This window comes from Panthera onca, chromosome D1, assembly GCF_046562875.1.
Source record: "Panthera onca isolate mPanOnc1 chromosome D1, mPanOnc1 haplotype 2, whole genome shotgun sequence".
Lineage (NCBI taxonomy): Eukaryota > Metazoa > Chordata > Mammalia > Carnivora > Felidae > Panthera > Panthera onca.
Genome location: NC_138348.1, coordinates 78,254,958 through 78,276,398, shown reverse-complemented (window position 1 = coordinate 78,276,398; position 21,441 = coordinate 78,254,958).

Below are 21,441 nucleotides of genomic sequence, written 5' to 3'. Positions count from 1 at the left end.
TGCCACCCAGATCTCCTTTGGGAAGGAAGGACATATTTCCCCCAACTGCTAGAAGATGGCCCTCAGCAATCAGCTGTCTTTGGAGATTGCCTTCACCGAGAAATACTGTTTCACCCAAGATCATACCTCCTTCCAGAGTCAGCTCTGATCCAGTGATTAATTATGGGTATAAAGTCCTGATCCTCTTGCTGGAAGCTGGGGAAAATGCAAGGCTATCCCAGTTCCATATCTCTCCATAGATTGTCTGAAAACTTCCTTGGAAATGCATCAGAGCTTAACTTCTCTCTCTGTCCAATCTTGCTTCCAATCTTTTCTATCCATGTTCCCAAGAACACTTCCTAATAAATTTCCTGAACACAAATCTCTGCTCGGTGTTAGCTTCCCATGGGATATAATCTGCAACAAGCCACTTAGGTAATTTGGTCATCTTGATAACCCCTCAGAAATAGATGTATACCTGACATATGCTACTGATGCTGCTGAACTTGTCACTCAGCATTTCTCATTGTCTCCTTCCCTCTCCACTTCTCACTTGACTCTAAACAGAATGTTAAGATGGGGCTGGTTGCTTAGTGACCATCTAATTGGGCTTTTCTCTGTAAGAGAGACTGCATCTTAGAAAGCCTGGTATTCCTATGTCTAGCCTATAAATATTGCTAATGCTTAGAGTTCAAATTTCTGAGTCCAATAAATCACAGCTAGGTTAGCAGGAATACCAACAAGACTGGAAATTTATGACTAAGAAACTGTCTCTCGCTTATTAGCACAAAGAACTGGAATTTAGATTTTTGTTGTTTCACTATTTTGCTAATTTTGAGATTATAATAAGTCATTTTCATTGTTTTCCACCAATCTTCCCAATTCCATAGAGTTGTACAAATGTAATTCTGCATAATCTCTTCCATTGCCTCCCATTATTTTCTCCACTCAGTATATTGCTTTCTGCTGAATCTTTTTTGATAAATTGCTTCTTACTCATACACCAATCATATAGTACTGGTTGGGTCATCATGTTATTATATTACTCCATCTCACTGGCTGTAGATGATGACTCCAGAGTGAGAATTTGATCTATAGCAGGTCAATAAGTTTTCCCCCAGCATTTCCCTGGTTGGAACTGAGTAAGAACATTACCCCAGCTCTAAGATATAGCCATCATGCACCAAATCCTTCAACTCATGGAGCATGCTGGTCTGTAATGTGACAGAATAAAGACTATGAAAATGAAAGAAAGTACCAAGGATGATAAGTACCTAATTCTAGTAGTTTCTAAGGTTCAACTATGGCTCTCTTTCCCAAAATGAGTTTATTTACTCTTCAATTCATTAACCCTCCTTATTATTTAATTAAATATTTATAATTATATTTGTATTTATAATTATATTTAATGGTGACTAATATAAAATTAAGCTATATATATATGTATATGTGTGTATACATATAATTTATATAAGGGAAGTTTGGTTTTCACATTTTTTAGAAACCTTAGAAAACATCTTATTTATAATAAAACATTACCATCTGGTGGTATTAATTTCAAACTGCAGGCAAAAGGTCCTATAGGGTCTTATATCTAACAACCATTTCCTCTATAACTTTTTCATTCTCTCCTACAGACACTGTGCAAAGAACTATTGCTGCAAAAATCTTTTATGCTGAGCCATTTATATTCTAAAAATAAAATATATAAAACTATTACATTATGACAAATGCTATAATAAAATTTGTAATATAACCTATTCATTAATTAGTTCAATTGTTATTTATTAACACCTACTATGTATCAGATACTGTTTTAGACACTGGGAATACATCATTAAGAAAGACTAGCAAAAGCCCTGCCAACATGATGTTTATGTTCTAGTGTAAAAGAAGGTAGAAAACGAACAACAAAAAATGGTAGTATATTGTGTCATAACATAATGAGTGATTTACATAAAATTGAAGGGTATAGAGAATGTTAGAAATAAAAACATAAAAATTAAATAGAATAATCAGAGAAGGATATGCTGATATCTTTGCTTATATCTAAACAAAGACCAGAAGGACATGAGAAAGTAAACTCTACAGCTGTTTGGAAAAAGGCATAGAGAAGAAAAAGTGCAGAGGCCCTAGTGAAGGAGCTTCCCTGGCATGTTTCAGGAACATTATAGAGGCCCTTTTAGCTGGGATAGAGTCAGAAAGAGAGAAAGAAAAAGAAAGTAATTCATAGAGGAAACAGGGGAGACAGAATGTATAAAGCCATTAAGGCTCCTTCAGGACTGGACTTTAAGTGATGTGTAAGCCATTGAGAGGTTTTGATATGATCCATCTTATGTTTTTAAAATGACAGTTTAGGCTACTGTGATTAAGAATAAAATATAAGAGGGGCGCCTGGGTGGCTTGGTCGGTTAAGCGTCCGACTTCGGCTCAGGTCATGATCTCACAGTTCGTGAGTTCGAGCCCCGCGTCGGGCTCTGTGCTGACAGCTCAGAGCCTGGAGCCTGTTTCGGATTCTGTGTCTCCCTCTCTCTCTGACCCTCCCCCGTTCATGCTCTGTCTCTCTCTGTCTCAAAAAATAAATAAACGTTAAAAAAAAAAAAATTAAAAAAAAAAAAAAAAAAAAAAAGAATAAAATATAAGATGTAAAAGCCCATAATCAGAAAGACCTTTAGGATAGTGATACTCAAATTGTGAGTTAACAACTAGATGAGAAATCTGTGCCAAAATATAAATGAATATACTGCTTCCTGAATTGAGAAGATCTTGCCAAGGGAAAAGGTTGACTGAATTACATTGTATCCATAAGGATACTGTTAATTTATATTATGGCATAAGCTCCTCATCTCCTCATGGACCAACAGGCTATTCAATGGCTCATACTTTGAGAAACACTGCTTTACGATATTATTGCAATAACCTAAGTAAGAGATGATGGTGTCTTAGACCATGGTAGTGGTATGGATGAAGAGAAATTACCCATTTACATATAAATACAAGTAGATAGATAAATAGATGTCCACATTCTCACATGATTTGCTAATGAATTAATTACAGGGTATAAAACAAAGAAAAAAGTCAAAGAGAACATCAGTTTCCGACTCTGAGAAACTGGAGCTGCATTTACTGAGATGGGAAATACAGGAGATGGGAAAAGTTTGGGGAAGAAATCAGGATTTCAGTTTGGGGCACATTAAGTATAAATGTCCAAAGAGAGATAACAGGTAGGCAGTTAGATATAAGATGCCAGAATTGCCCTGAGGGCAAGGTCAGGATAAGTATATACCTGCTTACATGCCATCATCATATATATGGTATTTAAAGCCTAAAACTTAGATGATATGTCCAAGCGAATGAGTGAGTGATATCTGTTCTATATGTATAGACTAGAGCAGTGATACAAGAACTAAACTCTGGGACACTTTGAAATTGAAAGGTCTAAAACAAGGGCTGTCAAACTATGGCCACTGGGTCAAATCTAGACTATTTTTGGACAGACCACAAGCTATGAATAGTTTTTACATATTTTAAGGGTTAAAAAAAAGAAGGGGTGAATATGCAACAGAGACCACACCTAACTCACAAAATCTAATCTGTTTACTATGTGACCATTAAAGAAGTAAAGTTGGCTGACCACCAGTCTAGAAGATATAAGAAAATGTGATCTGTAACATAGAAAGAAAACCAGTGTGGAAATCAAGTGAAGATAGAGTTATATGGAAAAGGGAATAATACTTATTTCAAATGCTGATTATAGGTCAAAAAAATGGAAACTTAAACTTGATTATTGATTGAGCAATATGGAAAGCACTGGAGACCTTGACAACATAGTGTCCAAGGAGTCATGTGAATCAAATCCTGACTGGGAAAAAAGGGGTTACAAAAAAAAAAAATAAATAAGGATCATTTTCCAAAGAATTTTCTATAAATAAGATCTGAGAAATGAAGCAGTCACTGGAAGGGGAAGTGGGCTTAAGATTATATAGATAGATTAGATATAGATATATATAGATATAGATATATTAGATATATAGATATAGATGACATAGGTGTATTTAAATATACATTTTTGAAATTGGGAGAAATTGCATCTTATCTTTATTCCTATGACTACAGGATCAATGGAAGTTTTATTACTGCAGCGTTGTCAAAAGGCCAATTACTGTAAAGAGTTTCTTGAATGTGTGAGAGATAATGCAATCTAGTGACAAGTAGATGCTTTAGACAGAATCATGAGTAGTCCCGTCACAGTAACAGGAAGAAAGGGAGAATGCACTCTATGGTCAAGAAGGCTGTCAAGGGGAAAAATTGCTTGCAAAAATTATATTGTGATGGATTCTATTTTCTTAATAAGTAGAACAAGGATCACCAACTTAGAATAAGGATGAGAGAAGGAATGTTGGAAATTTTAAGAAAGAGCAGATTAAAATACTTGTTCCTAAGATTGAAAGATTAAATGACTAGGAATTATAATATCTTTGCCATCCAACACTAAGGGACAATTTAAAATAACCAGTCATGAATTGAAAGTAGAACAATAATCATGGTTTACTGCACAGAAAGAGGAATTGAGTAAGAGGGGAGCTTGATTTAACCAGCCTTGAAGTTTTGTCAACTGCATACAACAAATCAAAAGGGGGCAATTAGTTGGATGTGATAAAAGAGAGTGATCATGAAATCTAAGCTGAGTAAGAAAGAAACATTAACATGAAACATATAAACATTTACTGAGTTTTACACTTATGATTTATGCATTTTCTCTATGTACACTATACCTCACTACACATGCTTACCTAAATCTAAAAGAAGAAAGAAAGAGAAAGAAAGAAAGAAAGAAAGAGAGAAAGAAGAAAAAAAAAGGAAGGAGAGAAGATAGGAAAGAAGGAGAGAAGGAAGAAAAGACAAAATAAAGAGGACTCCAGCAGGATAAAATATAACTAAAAAGAGAAAACATTAACTGTAGGCATTCTCTTCAGGAGGTTATTAAAAAAAAAAAAGAGTGAGCCATATAGGGGCAATAAGAAGAAGGGATAGGTTCCAATGGAGAATATGAAAAGACTTAGAAAGAGGGGTACCTCGGTGGCTCAGCCGGTTGGGCATCCGACTTCGGCTCAGGTCATGATCTCATGGCCCGTGAGTTTGAGCACCGTGTCGGGCTCTGTGCTGACAGCTCAGAGCCTGGAGCCTGCTTCAGATTCTGTGTCTCCCTCTCTCTCTGACCCTCCCCCATTCATGCTCTGTCTCTCTGTGTCTCAAAAAAAAAATAATAAATGTTAAAGAAAAAATTTAAAAAGATTTAGAAAGAATAGTTTCAGAGCGATTGAACAAAGAATGTATTAGCTCATTTTAGGAATTGTATATATGTTACAGTCAGCAAAGCTGCTCATATTAGCATTCACATCAGTCACTTTGAACTAATGGAATGGAATCCAATCATATTTCTAATATTTTCAGAAAATAACACAAAGAATCAGAATTCAAAATAGCCATAGAAAAAGAGACGATTGTAAAACAAAACAAATTCAATTAAACTAGATAGCCTTGGGAACAAAATCCAAGTGTACAAATTAAAAGGAAGGAATGGTTCTTAGGCCCAAAGTAAATGAAATTTGAGTCTTACCTCATATGTAATATATCCATGGACCAAATAATTTATAAATCTAAGAACCATAAAATCCAAAGAAAATCTGCATCTTCTGATTCAGTATGGTCTGGTGACCAATATGTGGCAGTAAAATGGGAAGGAATGGGTAGGTTGTATCTGCCGTGCATACAACAATGCACAGACAATGGTAAGGATATAGGCTTTCTTCTTGGTATCACACCAAACAATACAGTTCAAAGTTGGCTGCATAACTATAAGATAGAGGTCATGAGCAAAAGCTAAAGAAGTTCATTTATTCTTCCAGGAATTTTTTTAGAGTGTTACTGAATATTGATTAAATACAGAACAGGCTTTTCCCAACCTGCTTATTTTAAATTCTTTTTGCCCCTTCTGAACATAGGCAAAGAAGTAAATTTGATCTTCAGTTTGTAGAATTAATTATAAATGTCAGGATATGGAGAGAAGATAGAGAGTAGAATGTCCTGATGGAACAAGGGCTGCCCCTCTCCTTGCTTCTCTCTACTTCAGCTTTTAATAGGTATAGTTTTCTCTGCCTATAAATTAAAGTGGAGGCATATTGTGTCACCAGCAGGCCAGAAGGCAGTTCCTCCTGTGCTAGTCAGGTTCATAGTCTATTCCAGCAACAATGGCTTCAGCTGCTACCCACAGGGAATTTTATTATATGGAGCCTCATTTCCTTGCCTGCAAGGCAGTGCTGAGCTTCCTCTGCCAGGATAGTCTTCTTCCTGCTGTTGTTTCTCAGCTTTGAACATCATTACATTGCTTTACACTGTTTCCACATGAATTTGGAGCTTTTCTTCTTCCTGTTTCCTGTGTCTTGCTGTGTCTTCACACATACCCTTGGACACTTAGGACATCAACAGCACCACAGAGAGGGATGTGATGAAGTCGCCTAGGAAGAGCTACATCTAGCACTTGCTATGTGTAAAACTTTATCTTGCCCGGAATATGAATAATATCATGCATTCATAAATCTTTTCTAGGATTAATCAAACAAAACTTGAAGAATACACAAAAACTCATCTTAAAAATTAGAAAAATTTCAGTCCAAATTTCATGATGTCAAAGATATCTCCTGGATTCTGTGAGACTGAAGTTAGAAATCATATAAGGAGACAATTGACTCGCTTCAGCTTGTTTCTTGTATGTCCTAGCTTTAGTCATTTTGCACAATAGGTTTATTGAATTGTTCACTTCAGATCCACTTCCTTTATCTGAGGATCTCTGGGATAGAGAATCCATGGGACATGATGATCTTTGTAATTCTTGATATTATTCTCAAAGGTTAGGATGCTCCTTTGCAATACACCCATGATTTAAGGCTAACCCAATAAAATCTAACTCCCAAATGCTTCTAGGAGGAATTCTGTTCTAACTCACAGTGAGTTTTCTAAATTTTCATCTTTCTCTATCCCTGCAACCATCCCCCAGTCTATTCTAGCTTTTTATTTCCCACATAACTAAAAAGATGGAGCAATGCTTTAGACATTTATTGAAATGTGCATGTAAATAGCTAAGTGAATTTATAGATTACACTTTCTGGTTTAAACTAAATCTTATTAAAAAGACAATTGAATTAAAAGTAGTTCATGCAAATCTTGTAAGTATCTATCCTCCCCTCCTTCCCAACACATTTTGGAGAAAAAGTCTTCCCTAAAATTAATCACAGAGATTTCACACCAATGAAGGAGCAAATGTGACCTTCTACAAAGTACTCATTCCCTACATTTTATCTTTTCTATTCACTGCTGAAGAGGCAAAATCTCTACCATGAGAAACTGCTTCTAGAAATCATGGCTTGAAATTTTGGATGTTCATTGCAGGCATTTTTATGCTTTCAGTAAGTTGCACCCCATATGGCATAGCATTAAAAATTCATCAGTAATGGGAGGAGTTAAGATAATTGAGGAGTAGGGAGACCCTAAGCTTGCTCATTACTTGAACACAGCTAAAAAAATATCAAGATCATTTTGAACACCCAAGAAATTGATCTGAAGACTGACAGAACAAAACTGCATAACCAAAAGTAGAAAAAAATGGCCACGTTGTGGAAGGTAAGGGCTGCAGAGAGTTGAATTGGGAGAGAAAAGAAGTGCAGGTGCTGTGAATGGAAGGAAGTCCTGAAAACAAAGAGAGAGGGTCAAGAGAGAAAGGGAGAGAGAAAGGGAGAGAGAGAGAAAGAAAAAAAAAAGGTCCATGCAGGCGATTGCACAAGAAAAACTCTTCCTGAAAACCATAGACTGGGAAAAGGAGAGGGGCCAATTACTATAAGTTTTTATAAACACAGTACAAAGTCTGAAGCTTTGGAAGTCCATGACATTGCCAGGGTCATGCCAGTGGCCTTGGCAGTACTCCAGTGGGGAAAGAGGGCAAAGACCAAGGAGTGGGCAGTGTGGTCTAAGGATCCCCTGGGTAGCACGGGAGAAACAGTTCCCCTAATTGGAGTGCATTTGGAAGTGGAAGCACAGGGGCAAAAAGAACCAGAAGCACCAACATGCCACCCTGTTTCTTAGAATAGGAACAAAAGACACTGGGTGAGGGCAGCAAACGTTGGTGCCAGCTTTGTGCTGCACTTTACCATAAACTCCAAACCACTGTGAAGTCATGTGACCGCTTTTCTGGGAAAAACAGGAAATGGCAAAGCACTGGTGAGACCCTCCCCTGGAACATTAGCATGGGTCTCCACCCAGTGGGTCCCTAAAATTTGGAGTTTGGACTTTTGAAATCCAGCCACACACCTGAGATAAAACACATGAGTACTATGCTGCCTGGCAAGCAGACAGCTCTGACACAGGCAGGGTGAAGGCAAGGATCTGATGGAAGCCAGAGACAAAAGAGGGATGATTGTTTTCTCTTCTGTGAAAGCTTCCTGAGGAGAGGCCAGTGAGAACTTCCCACTCCAGGGATGAGAAAGTGTGCAATGCCATTTTTGCCCCAGCCCTTCAGCACTGACTGACTTTAGTGAGGGAAACAGGGTCACCCACTGGAAGCTGGAGCTGCGTACACTAAACCCTGCACCCCTTGTTCCCTGCAGGTGCATCTCCACTAGGGCAAGTCCACCTGAGAATCAGCACAGCAGGCCGCATCCTCAGAAGACCAGTATAAGCCCCTCACATGCACCAAATTTACCGATCATAGAGTGTTTCAGAGTGTCAGCTCTAAGGGAAATAAGATCTAGCTTCCTTTGTTTTATTTTGTTTTGTTCTGTTTTTGGGTTTTGTTTTTTTTTTTTTTTTTTTTTTTGATCTAGCTTCTTTTAACAAGCAGATCAAAACACACCTAGGATCTAGATTCTTATTTTATTTTATTTTATTTTTTGTTTGTTTGGTTTTGGATATCTCCTTAATATAGCCATTCCTTTAAGGAGCAGGAATACAACAGGATTTCCTAACAATCACACACAGGAGAATTTGTAATTTGTAATTTAGACAAAATGCAAGAGGGAGGAATTCACCCCAAAAGAAAGAACAGGAGGAAGTCATAGCCAGGGATTTAATCAATACAGATACAAGTAGGATGCCTAATCATAAGGACACTAGCTGGGCTTGAGAAAAAGCATAGAAGACACTAGAGAATCCGTTACTGCAGAGAGAAAAGAACTAAAACCTAGTCAGGCCAAAATTAAAAATGCTATACAATGAGATGCAAGGATGGATGAAGCAGAGCAGCGAATCAGTGACATAGAAGATAAAATTATGGGAAATAATGGAGATAAAAAAAAGGGTAAGTAAAGGCAAAACCAGGGCAGCAGACTTAGGGAACTCAGTAACTCTTTAAAGTGTGTAATATTCATATTATAGGAGTCCCAGAAGAAGAAGAGAAAGAAAAAGGAGCAGATTTACTTGAGCAAATTGTAGCTTAAAACTATCTTAATCTGGGGAAGAAAACAGACATCCAAATCCAAGAAGTACTGAGAATTACCATTAAATTCAACAAAAGCCAGCCGTCATCAAGACATGTCATTGTCAAATTCACAAAATACATAGATAAGAAAAGAATCCTGAAAGTAACAAAGAAAAAAAGTCCTTAACCTACAAAGGAAGAAAGATCCAGTTTTCAGCAGATCTGTCCACGGGAACTTGGTAGGCCAGAAGAGAATGGCAGGATATATTCAACACGCTGAATGGGAAAAATATGCAGCCAAGAATAGTATCCAGAATGGCTGTCATTCAAAATAAAAGGAGAAATAAAGAGTTTCCCAAACAAAAACTAAAGGGGTTTGTGACCACTAAATCATCCCTGAAAGAAATATTAAAAGTGGACTCTAAGTGAGGAAACAAAAAGAGCAAAAGCAACAAAAAATAGAAAGGAACAGACAACATCAGCATAAACACTAACTTTACAGGTAACACAATGTCACTAAAGTCATATCTTTCAATAATCACCTTGAATGTAAATGGACTAAAGTCTCCATCAAAAGTGAGGTGATGGAGAACCATCTATCATGCCAATAGCTGCCAAAAGAAAGCTGGAGTAGCCACACTTATTACATAAAAAACAGATTTTAAAACAAAGACTGTAACAAGAGATGAAAAAGGGCATTATATCATAATGAAGGGGTCTATCCATCAAGAAGATCTAACAACTGTAAATATTTATGCTCTCAACATGATAGCACCCAAATATATAAATCATTTAATAACAAACATAAAGAAACTCATTGATAATACTACAATAACTGTAGGGGACTTTAACACCACACTTACAGCAATAGATCATATAAGTAGAAGATCAATAAGGAAGTATTACTATTCTTGATAAAAACCCTCAACAAAGTAGATATAGATAGAGAATAGCTCAGTATCATAAATGCCATATGACAAAGACCCACAGCTAATATCATCCTCAATGTAGAAAAACTAAGAGCTTTTCCTCTATGGTCAGGAACAAGACAAGGATGTCTACTCTCACCACCCTTGTTCAACACAGCAATAAGACAACAAAAAGGAATAAAAGACATACAAATTAGCAAGGACGAAGTCAAACTTCCACTATTTGCTGATATCATGATATTCTATGTAGAAAACCCAAAGACTCCACCAAAGAATTTCTAGAACTTGTACATAAATTTAGAAAAGTTGCAGATATAAAATCAAAATAAAGAAATATCTTGAATTTCTATACAATAATGAAGCAGCAGAAAAAAGAAACTAAGAAATTAATCCCATTTATAATTGCACCCAAAACAGTAAGATACCTCGGAATAAACTTAACCAAATAGGTAAAAGATCTGTACTCTGAAACCTATAGAACACTTATGAAAGAGATTGAAGAGGACACAAAGAAATGGAAGGAAATTCCATGTTCATGGATTGGAAGAACATTGTTAAAATTTATATACTACCCAAAGCAATCTACACATTTAATGCAATCCTTATCAAAATACCAACAGTATTTATTACAGAGATAGAACAAACAGTCCTAAAATTTGTATGGAACCACAAAAGACCCCAAATAGCCAAAGCAATCCTGAAAAAGAAAAGCAAACCTTGAGGCATCACTATTCTGGACTTCAAGCTACATTACAAAGCTGTAATCATCAAGACAGTATGGTACTGGCATGAATACAGACATATATATCAATGCAACAGAATAGAAAACCCAGAAATGGACCCAGTCAATGTATACAGTCAACTAATCTTTGACAAATCAGGAAAGAATATCCAATGGGAAAAAAGACAGTCTCTTTAATAAATGATGTTGGGAAAACTGGACAGCAACACAGAGAATGAAACTGGACCACTTTCTTACACTATACACAAAAATAAATTCAAAATGGATGAAAAACCTAAATGTGAGACAGGAAACCATCAAAATCTTAGAGGAGAAAACAGGCAGCAACTTCTTTGACCTCGGCCATAGCAACTTCTTGCTACAACGTTGCTGAAGGCAAGGGAGGAAACAAAAGCAAAAATGAGAAATTTGGGCTTCATCAAGATAAAAAGTTTCTGCACAGTGAAGAAAACAATCAACAGAATAAAAAGTCTGCCTACGGAATGTGAGAAGACTTACAAATGATATATCTGATAAAGGGTCAGTATCCGGGAGTGCTTGGGTGGCTCAGTCAGTCAAGTGTCTGACTTAGGCTCAAATCATGATCACACAGTTTGTAGGTTCAACCCCATGTTGGACTCAGCACTGACACTGCAAAGCCTGCTTGGGATTCTCTCTCTCCCTCTCTCTATGCCACTCCCTGACTCATTGTTTTCTCTCTCCCTCAAAATAAATGAATATTTTTTGTTAAAGAAAACAAGGTTAGTATGCAAAATCAATAAAGAACTTATCCAACTCAACACCCCAAAAACAAATAACCAAGTTAAGAAATGAGCAGAAGACATGAACAGACATTTTTCCAAAGAAGACATCCATATGGCTAACAGACACATGAAAAGATGCTCAACATCACTCACCATCAGGGAAATGCAAATCAAAACCACAATGAGGTACCACCACACACTTGTCAGAATGGCTAAAATTAACAATACAGGAAACAGTTGTTGGTAAAGATGCAGAGAAAGAAGAACACTCTTACACTGTTGGTGGGAATTGAAACTGGTACAGCCTGTATGGAAAACAGTTAAAATGTTAAAATATTAAAAATAGAAATACCCTATGAACTAGCAATAACACTACTACATATTTACCAAAAGGATACAAAAATGCAGGTTTGAAGTGATACATGCACCTTGATGTTTATAGCAGCATTATCAACAATATCCAAACTATGGAAAGAGCCCAAGTGTCCACTGACTGAGGAATGGATAAAGAAGATGTGGTATATATAATGGAATATTATTCAGCCATAAAAAAGAATGAAATCTTGCCATTTGCAACAATGTGAATAGAGTGTATTAGACTAAGCAAATGAATTCAGAGAAAGACAAATACCATATGATTTCACTCATATTTGGTATTTAGGAAACAAAAGAGATGAAAAAGAAAACAGAGAGGGAAACAAATCTCAAGAGACTTTTAAGGATAGAGAATGAACTGAGGGTTGATGGAGGGAGGTGGTTGGGTTATAAGCTACGTGGGTAATAGGCATTAAGGGGAGCACTTGTTATGATGAGCAATGGGTGTTATATTAAGTAATGAATCACTAAATCATCCTACTGAAACCAATGTTATATTATATGTTAACTAACTAGAATTAATTAATTAATTTTTAAGTTTTTATTTATTATTTATTTATTTATTTATTTATTTTTTGAGATAGAGACAGAGAGTGCAGGAGGCTCAGAGAGAAGGGGAAAGAAAGAAAATCTCAAGCAGGCTCCATGCTGTCAGCGCTGAGCCTGATGCGGGGCTCAAACTCACAAACCATGAGATCATGACATGAACTGAAGTCCAGAGTTAGATGCTTAACTAACTGAGCCAACCCCCTAACTAACTAGAATTTAAATAAACATTTGGGGAAAAATAATCCATCAGTAATTGGTAAAAGCCATCATCACTGTGTCTGTCATCTTGAGAAATGACTCAGATTGTTCAGCTGTTGTCTTATGTTGAAGCAGACACTAAATAAAATGAAGAGTAAAAGAGAAAAAATAAATAAATAAAAATGAATAAAAGTAGTTCATGTAAATGAATCAACAATTGAAAATAATATTCGTAAAACATCACGGCAAACTAAGAGAAGGACAAAAACAAATACAAGCTTTTTATCAGCAACACTTCAAAGGATAACAATGATGATTTCATTATATCTGAAAGAAGTTAGCAAAAACAATCAAATCATCAAGAAGACTACTTGAAATGTTGATTTTCTCTGTTTTTAGTGAACTTGAGTGTATAGTGTACCATTAGATATTGACTAATTCTTGTAAATTATATGTGTTACATAAATAAATATATGCATACGGAATATAGGTACTTGTTTTTGTCTCTATTGTTACAGGTATCATGCAAAAATGTTCAGAGATCTTTGTAGTATGGGTTTGTTAGATACCATAGGGTAGAGATCGAGTTATCTCTGCTATCAAACTTATTTGATGTTGATCAGAATGCTTTCTGGTTCCACCTCTGAATATTTCTTGCTTTCAGACCCCCTGGTATGATGTTCATTCCTTGATAACTGTACCATTTCTATTAGATAACCCTACCACCAACCCTCTGCCAAGGTTAATAACCACCTCTGTCAGTCCACTTTTCAGGTATCTCACTCCACCGGTATGATTGGAAGTCATCCCCAAACCTGCCAATTAGTTTTCCTCTAACATCTACATTTCTCAAATGGACATAGCTAATTTCCCAGTTTGTTATTGTCTGGTTCTCTAGCCTATCTAACTAAATGCCTCAAGCCTCTGTTCCAACATCCTATAATTTAGCAGACATCTACAAGATATAGTGACTGGAAGATGATAAAGAGCATATCCATTATAGATATTTGACTCCACAAAAGGAAAGCTAAAATGGGGGACTGATTGAGCTTTTTATCGATTCTTCTTTTCAGTTGATTGATTACATTTTTACCTCATTAAATGCTGTAACTCAAAACATTAACTTTTAAATGGGTCAAACTAAAATGCATATTTTAAAATTCAAAATATATCTGTCAACTTTCTGTGTGCTTGCAAAATAAACATTCCCTTTTATTGTCATTGCTATTGTTTACTTTTAAATACCATGCAGGGTGAAGCTTTTATAGTAATGAAAATATTTTTTTTCTTATTTTATAAAACCCTAATATATTTTTACAATTTATCTATCCTTCCTTTCTTTATTGGCAATGTTTGAGTCCATCTAACATTCCCTGAAATAATTCCTACTGTTCTAGCTTTTGAATTTAACTTCAATTGAAATACTTACAAGACACACTTCAGAACTAATTTTTATTTTTCATAAGCAAATGAATTTGAAATTAGCATTGGGTCAGCAGTGAAGACATCCTCTGCATTTGCACTGAAAAGCACAGTAATAAAATATAGTCTAAATGCACTAATTGACATTAGTGAATAATACAGTCAATTCCCAGTTTACTGGGATCCTTCATGTAGGTACATTTTGTTTGTGACTTTGATCCATAATCATGGCAAAATCAGACTTTCCTCTAAAACAATTCTTTCCCTGAAGTAGTTCTAGCTGTGTTAGACATGGACAGTAATGAACTCTAAATGACTCACTCCTGAACATTTGGGGAAAATACACTCAGATCTTCCTCAAAGGAGTCTTTAAAATTTTTTGCTAAATTTTCTTTGTAAATAAGAGGTGAATAGGTTCCGGAAGATGGCGGCGTAGGAGGACGCAGGGCTCACAGCGCGTCCTGCCGATCACTGAGATTCCACCTACACCTGCCTAAAGAACCCAGAAAACCGCCAGAGGATTAGCAGAAGGGAGTCTCCGGAGTCAAGCGCAGACCAGAGGCCCACGGAAGAGGGTAGGAAGGGCGGCGAGGCGGTGCGCGCTCCACGGACTGGCGGGAGGGAGCCGGGGCGGAGGGGCGGCTCGCCGGCCAAGCGGAGCCCCCGAGTCTGGCTGGCAAAAGCGGAGGGGCCGGACGGACTGTGTTCCGACAGCAAGCGCGACTTAGCGTCTGGGAGGTCAGAAGTTAACAGCTCTGCTCGGAAAGCGGGAAGGCTGGAGGACAAAGGGAGGGAGAGCTGCTGAGCCCCCGGACGGCAGAGCTCAGCTTGGCGGGGAACAAAGGCGCCAGCGCCATCTCCCCCGCCCATCCCCCAGCCAAAATCCCAAAGGGAACCAGTTCCTGCCAGGGAACTTGCTCGCTCCGCGCAAACACCCAACTCTGTGCTTCTGCGGAGCCAAACCTCCGGCAGCGGATCTGACTCCCTCCCGCTGCCACAGGGCTCCTCCTGAAGTGGATCACCTAAGGAGAAGCGAGCTAAGCCTGCCCCTCCAGCCCCCGTGCACCTTGCCTACCCACCCCAGCTTATACGCCAGATCCCCAGCAACACAAGCCTGGCAGTGTGCAAGTAGCCCAGACGGGACACGCCACCCCACAGGGAATCCCGCCCCTAGGAGAGGGGAAGAGAAGGAACACACCAGTCTGACTGTGGCCCCAGCAGTGGGCTGGGGGCAGACATCGGGTCGGACTGCGGCCCCGCCCACTAACTCCAGTTATACACCACAGCACAGGGGAAGTGCACTGCAGGTCCTCACCACGCCAGGGACTCTCCAAAATGACCAAACGGAAGAATTCCCCTCAGAAGAATCTCCAGGAAATAACAACAGCTAATGAACTGATCAAAAAGGATTTAAATAATATAACAGAAAGTGAATTTAGAATAATAGTCATAAAATTAATCGCTGGGCTTGAAAACAGTATACAGGACAGCAGAGAATCTCTTGCCACAAAGATCGAGGGACTAAGGAACAGTCACGAGGAGTTGAAAAACGCTTTAAACGAATTGCAAAACAAAATGGAATCCACGATGGCTCGGCTTGAAGAGGCAGAGGAGAGAATAGGTGAACTAGAAGATAAAGTTATGGAGAAAGAGGAAGCTGAAAGAAAGAGAGATAAAAAAATCCAGGAGTATGAGGGGAAAATTAGAGAACTAAGTGATACACTAAAAAAAAATAATATACGCATAATTGGTATCCCAGAGGAGGAAGAGAGAGGGAAGGGTGCTGAAGGGGTACTTGAACAAATTATAGCTGAGAACTTCCCTGAACTGGGGAAGGAAAAAGGCATTGAAATCCAAGAGGCACAGAGAACGCCCTTCAGACGTAACTTGAATCGATCTTCTGCACGACATATCATAGTGAAACTGGCAAAATACAAGGATAAAGAGAAAATTCTGAAAGCAGCAAGGGATAAACGTGCCCTCACATATAAAGGGAGACCTATAAGACTCGTGACTGATCTCTCCTTTGAAACTTGGCAGGCCAGAAAGGCTTGGCACGATATCTACAGTGTGCTAAACAGAAAAAATATGCAGCCGAGAATCCTTTACCCAGCAAGTCTGTCATTTAGAATAGAAGGAGAGATAAAGGTCTTCCCAAACAAACAAAAACTGAAGGAATTTGTCACCACGAAACCAGCCCTACAAGAGATCCTAAGGGGGATCCTGTGAGACAAAGTACCAGAGACATCACTACAAGCATAAAACATACAGACATCACAATGACTCTAAACCCATATCTTTCTATAATAACACTGAATGTAAATGGATTAAATGCGCCAACCAAAAGACATAGGGTATCAGAATGGATAAAAAAACAAGACCCATCTATTTGCTGTCTACAAGAGACTCATTTTAGATCTGAGGACACCTTTAGATTGAGAGTGAGGGGATGGAGAACTATTTATCATGCTCCTGGAAGCCAAAAGAAAGCTGAAGTAGCCATACTTATATCAGACAAACTAGACTTTAAATTAAAGGCTGTAACAAGAGATGAAGAAGGGCATTATATAATAATCACAGGGTCTATCCACCAGGAAGAGCTAACTATTATAAATGTCTATGCGCCAAATACCCGAGCCCCCAGATATATAAAACAATTACTCATAAACATAAGCAACCTTATTGATAAGAATGTGGTCATTGCAGGGGACTTTAACACCCCACTTACAGAAATGGATAGATCATCTAGACACACAGTCAATAAAGAAACAAGGGCCCTGAATGATACATTGGATCAGATGGACTTGACAGATATATTTAGAACTCTGCATCCCAAAGCAACAGAATATACTTTCTTCTCGAGTGCACATGGAACATTCTCCAAGATAGATCATATACTGGGTCACAAAACAGCCCTTCATAAGTTTACAAGAATTGAAATTATACCATGCATACTTTCAGACCACAATGCTATGAAGCTTGAAATCAACCACAGGAAAAAGTCTGGAAAACCTCCAAAAGCATGGAGGTTAAAGAACACCCTACTAACGAATGAGTGGGTCAACCAGGCAATTAGAGAAGAAATTAAAACATATATGGAAACAAACGAAAATGAAAATACAACAATCCAAACGCTTTGGGATGCAGCGAAGGCAGTCCTGAGAGGAAAATACATTGCAATCCAGGCCTATCTCAAGAAACAAGAAAAATCCCAAATACAAAATCTAACAGCACACCTAAAGGAAATAGAAGCAGAACAGCAAAGACAGCCTAAACCCAGCAGAAGAAGAGAAATAATAAAGATCAGAGCAGAAATAAACAATATAGAATCTAAAAAAACTGTAGAGCAGATCAACGAAACCAAGAGTTGGTTTTTTGAAAAAATAAACAAAATTGACAAACCTCTAGCCAGGCTTCTCAAAAAGAAAAGGGAGATGACCCAAATAGATAAAATCATGAATGAAAATGGAATGATTACAACCAATCCCTCAGAGATACAAACAATTATCAGGGAATACTATGAAAAATTATATGCCAACAAAGTGGACAACCTGGAAGAAATGGACAAATTCCTAAACACCCACACTCTTCCAAAACTCAATCAGGAGGAAATAGAAAGCTTGAACAGACCCATAACCAGCGAAGAAATTGAATCGGTTATCAAAAATCTCCCAACAAATAAGAGTCCAGGACCAGATGGCTTCCCAGGGGAGTTCTACCAGACATTTAAAGCAGAGATAATACCTATCCTTCTCAAGCTATTCCAAGAAATAGAAAGGGAAGGAAAACTTCCAGACTCATTCTATGAAGCCAGTATTACTTTGATTCCTAAACCAGACAGAGACCCAGTAAAAAAAGAGAACTACAGGCCAATATCCCTGATGAATATGGATGCAAAAATTCTTAATAAGATACTAGCAAATCGAATTCAACAGCATATAAAAAGAATTATTCACCATGATCAAGTGGGATTCATTCCTGGGATGCAGGGCTGGTTCAACATTCGCAAATCGATCAACGTGATACATCACATTAACAAAAAAAAAGAGAAGAACCATATGATCCTGTCAATCGATGCAGAAAAGGCCTTTGACAAAATCCAGCACCCTTTCTTAATAAAAACCCTTGAGAAAGTCGGGATAGAAGGAACATACTTAAAGATCATAAAGGCCATTTATGAAAAGCCCACAGCTAACATCATCCTCAACGGGGAAAAACTGAGAGCTTTTTCCCTGAGATCAGGAACACGACAGGGATGCCCACTGTCACCGCTGCTGTTTAATATAGTGCTGGAAGTTCTAGCCTCAGCAATCAGACAACAAAAGGAAATCAAAGGCATCAAAATTGGCAAAGATGAAGTCAAGCTTTCGCTTTTTGCAGATGACATGATACTATACATGGAAAATCCGATAGACTCCACCAAAAGTCTGCTAGAACTGATACATGAATTCAGCAAAGTTGCAGGATACAAAATCAACGTGCAGAAATCAGTTGCATTCTTATACACTAACAATGAAGCAACAGAAAGACAAATGAAGAAACTGATCCCATTCACAATTGCACCAAGAAGCATAAAATACCTAGGAATAAATCTAACCAAAGATGTAAAAGATCTGTATGCTGAAAACTATAGAAAGCTTATGCAGGTAATTGAAGAAGATATAAAGAAATGGAAAGACATTCCCTGCTCATGGATTGGAAGAATAAATATTGTCAAAATGTCAATACTACCCAAAGCTATCTACACATTCAATGCAATCCCAATCAAAATTGCACCAGCATTCTTCTCGAAACTAGAACAAGCAATCCTAAAATTCATATGGAACCACAAAAGGCCCCGAATAGCCAAAGTAATTTTGAAGAAGAAGACCAAAGCAGGAGGCATCACAATCCCAGACTTTAGCCTCTACTACAAAGCTGTCATCATCAAGACAGCATGGTATTGGCATAAAAACAGACACATAGACCAATGGAATAGAATAGAAACCCCAGAACTAGACCCACAAACGTATGGCCAACTCATCTTTGACAAAGCAGGAAAGAACATCCAATGGAAAAAAGACAGTCTCTTTAACAAATGGTGCTGGGAGAACTGGACAGCAACATGCAGAAGGTTGAAACTAGACCACTTTCTCACACCATTCACAAAAATAAACTCAAAATGGATAAAGGACCTGAATGTGAGACAGGAAACCATCAAAACCTTAGAGGAGAAAGCAGGAAAAGACCTCTCTGACCTCAGCCGTAGCAATCTCTTACTCGGCACATCCCCAAAGGCAAGGGAATTAAAAGCAAAAGTGAATTACTGGGACCTTATGAAGATAAAAAGCTTCTGCACAGCAAAGGAAACAACCAACAAAACTAAAAGGCAACCAACGGAATGGGAAAAGATATTTGCAAATGACACATCGGACAAAGGGCTAGTATCCAAAATCTATAAAGAGCTCATCAAACTCCACACCCGAAAAACAAATAACCCAGTGAAGAAATGGGCAGAAAACATGAATAGACACTTCTCTAAAGAAGACATCCGGATGGCCAACAGGCACATGAAAAGATGTTCAACGTCGCTCCTTATCAGGGAAATACAAATCAAAACCACACTCAGATACCACCTCACGCCAGTCAGAGTGGCCAAAATGAAGAAATCAGGAGACTATAGATGCTGGAGAGGATGTGGAGAAACAGGAACCCTCTTGCACTGTTGGTGGGAATGCAAATTGGTGCAGCCGCTCTGGAAAGCAGTGTGGAGGTTCCTCAGAAAATTAAAAATAGACCTACCCTATGACCCAGCAATAGCACTGCTAGGAATTTATCCAAGGGATACAGGAGTACTGATGCATAGGGGCACCTGTACCCCAATGTTTATAGCGGCACTCTCAACAATAGCCAAATTATGGAAAGAGCCTAAATGTCCATCAACTGATGAATGGATAAAGAAATTGTGGTTTATATACACAATGGAATACTACGTGGCAATGAGAAAAAATGAAATATGGCCTTTTGTAGCAACATGGATGGAACTGGAGAGTGTGATGCTAAGTGAAATAAGCCATACAGAGAAAGACAGATACCATATGGTTTCACTCTTATGTGGATCCTGAGAAACATAACAGAAACCCATGGGGGGGGGGAAGGAAAAAAAAAAAAAAAAAAAAAAAAAAAAGAGGTTAGAGTGGGAGAGAGCCAAAGCATTAGAGACTGTTAAAAACTGAGAACAAACTGAGGGTTGATGGGGGGTGGGAGGGAGGGCAGGGTGGGTGATGGGTATTGAGGAGGGCACCTTTTGGGATGAGCATTGGGTGTTGTATGGAAACCAATTTGACAGTAAATTTCATATATTAAAAATAAATAAATAAATAAAAAAAAAAAAACAAAAAAAAAAACAAAAAACAAACAAAAAAAAAAAAAAGAGGTGAATAAGAGGTATTTTCATTTCTAAATATCAGAAATAGATAATTTAGTAAATACATTTATAATATTCTTTATCGCACACCGAAAGGCTGATATGTGCAGTCTGACTCCCATCCCAGTCTGTTTCCCACAAAAGACAAGATTGTTGAATTATGCTCCTTTTTTAAGCCATAAACTCTTGGATTTCAATTTGGACACAATAAGGAAGGTTATAAAATATTTTTATGATCTTTTTCCTCCAGTCTCAGAGCCAGTTATTGTGTTCTTTGTATATGAAGCAAATTATTCAAGTATTAGTCATTTCCCTTGTTATTAGCTTCTTGCTCAAACTGTGTTAAAATAAATTGTGGCCACATTTGCAGTTAATGTATTTAGATTCATTTTCTCTAATGTAGCTACAAGTAGTCAAACTACAGTGCTTAATTGGGTGGCAGTATGGCAGATTATTTCTGACAGAGGATGGGTTCTAGGTCTGATGTCAAAAGTGGTCATGGTCAAGATGAATGGGGCAAAAAGTTCCTTTGGGGCAATAATTGGAGATGCAAAAGAAAACGTTGCTAACTCAGATTTTAAATTTCCATAAATGCCGAAGGCATATATACCCAAAGACTTGGGCTTCCT